This window comes from Sorex fumeus, unplaced genomic scaffold, assembly GCF_029834395.1.
Source record: "Sorex fumeus unplaced genomic scaffold, SorFum_2.1 ptg000046l, whole genome shotgun sequence".
Taxonomy (NCBI): domain Eukaryota; kingdom Metazoa; phylum Chordata; class Mammalia; order Eulipotyphla; family Soricidae; genus Sorex; species Sorex fumeus.
In genome coordinates, this window is record NW_026606103.1 from 5,478,406 (window position 1) to 5,480,371 (window position 1,966).

A 1,966-nucleotide genomic window follows, 5' to 3' on the forward strand; every position below is an offset into this window, starting at 1 on the left:
TAGAAGTATCATATGAGGTGGGGACTGGGCAGTGGCTTCCAGGGAACTGTTCTAAGTATCCATTAAAACCATAAATGGTATTTACACTATTATAAGCATATCATCTGAATTATCATAATAATTTTAATTGGCTAACGTTCCCCACATTTAATTTTCTCAAAACTATGTTCCAGCGGAGCCGCCGCGGGCCCTCGCGGCCGCCGTCCTTGGGCACGCCCGCGCATGCACCCTGAGCCTCGTCTCGGCCGGGCTGGGCGAGTCGCCCCGACTCTGCTGCAGGCTCCTGGCCGGCCGCCGTCTGGGTTGTTCTGCTGGGGTCCGTCACCTCCTCCTAAGGATGCATCCCGACTTATCTCCACACTTGCACAACTGAAGAGTGCAACATCTTGATAAACTTGCTTGAGGAATGTCACAAAAATCACGGCTCTCTGAAATGTTTTGGTCATTGCAATGATCTTGATTGAGAGATGAGAAAAATGCTTGAAGAAAGAGTGCACGGAAAAGAGGATCAAGAGCAGGGAGCATGGTAATGCGATGCGAAAGATACTATTTAATTCCCCAGAGGATTCTGAAAAATAAATTCTATTTTCACTGGTTGCCTTGGCTGAGAGAAGACCTAAAGCCTCTTGGTTGACAGCTGAAAGAATCCTCTCATTTGGCCTCTAGAACCCTTTGCCGATCCATAGACACAAGGCATGGAAAGATCCAGAAAAGCCTGGATTCTGACAATGTTTGCAGAGCCTTCAGTTCTCACCAGCAAACTTGACTTCCCACTTTCCCCCTTTCTCTCCACCAGGGAACACTGGAGTAACTTCTCTCCCTCAATAAAAGAACTGATTTTAATCATAAAACACACACACACACACACACACACACACACACACACACACACACACAGCAGCATCCCTTTTACTTACCTCTTATGAAATAATTTGCATTTTTAAATAAATGGACCCAAGAAAAGTTCATTTGTTAACAGTCATACGATGACTAAAGAGCAGTTTATCTTAAACCCAAATTTGTACGATCAGAGAGATAGAACCAGGATAAGGCTGTGTAGCTGACCCCAGTTTGTTCTCCAGCATCGCATATGGTCCCCCAGAGTACTTCCTGGAGTGATCCTTGAGCACAGAGCCAGCAATAAGCCCTAAGCACCACCAGGTGTAGTCCAACCCCCGTTTCCACTCCTGCCACCACCACCTAATTATGTATAAAACCAAATCCATACACATTACTAGCCTCAGTGCTCATAAACAAAGAGAGAGGGGAAAATATTAGCCCCAAGGGCTCATAGGTGGAGAGGTCAATAAAGCACAAGTAAGTCAAAAGGGAACAAACAGAAAGCCTGGAGTCAGAGCTGGACCCTCACAAAGCCGATGGGAAAGACAGCAGTCTGGGAGCAGGTGACACAGTACTTCCAGGTCACGGCATGACCAAGAATTGCAGGCACCTCCATCCTGACACATTCCCACGACTTGATGTCCAGACACACCATTAAGCACTGATCCTGTTGACTCCCACGTAAGGAAGGTTTATTCACTAGAAAACATACCAGACCAGCTACATACTCTGACACCATATCTGTCAGTGTTTCTGCATCTCCTCTAAATACGGACCCTTCTGGTCTGACTTCCTTCCAGGACCCATATCTCCCAAATACAAAATAATGATAATAATAATAATAGTGGTAATTTAAAATGAAATTCTAAAAACAAAAATTAGAATAAGATTATCATATAGTACAGCTGTTTGACTTCAGGTTAGATGCCCAAAAGACTGAAAAGAGTCAAAAAGAGATATTACAACCAAGCACACAGCATTAATCACAATAGCACAAGCATAGAAGAAGCAACACAAGTGTCTAGTGGTAGAAGAGGAAGTAGCAGAATGCTGTATAGACATAAAACAGAGCACTACTGAGCTTCTCAGAAAATTCTGACACATGGTGAACACTAAAGACATGCTG

At 44.3% G+C, this 1,966-nt stretch overlaps 1 pseudogene; it reads left to right on the top strand.

The window, feature by feature from the left end:
- Positions 1 to 337: 337 nt before the first annotated feature.
- LOC130031189 (COX assembly mitochondrial protein 2 homolog) lies at positions 338 to 579 on the top strand (annotated as a pseudogene).
- Positions 580 to 1,966: the final 1,387 nt, after the last annotated feature.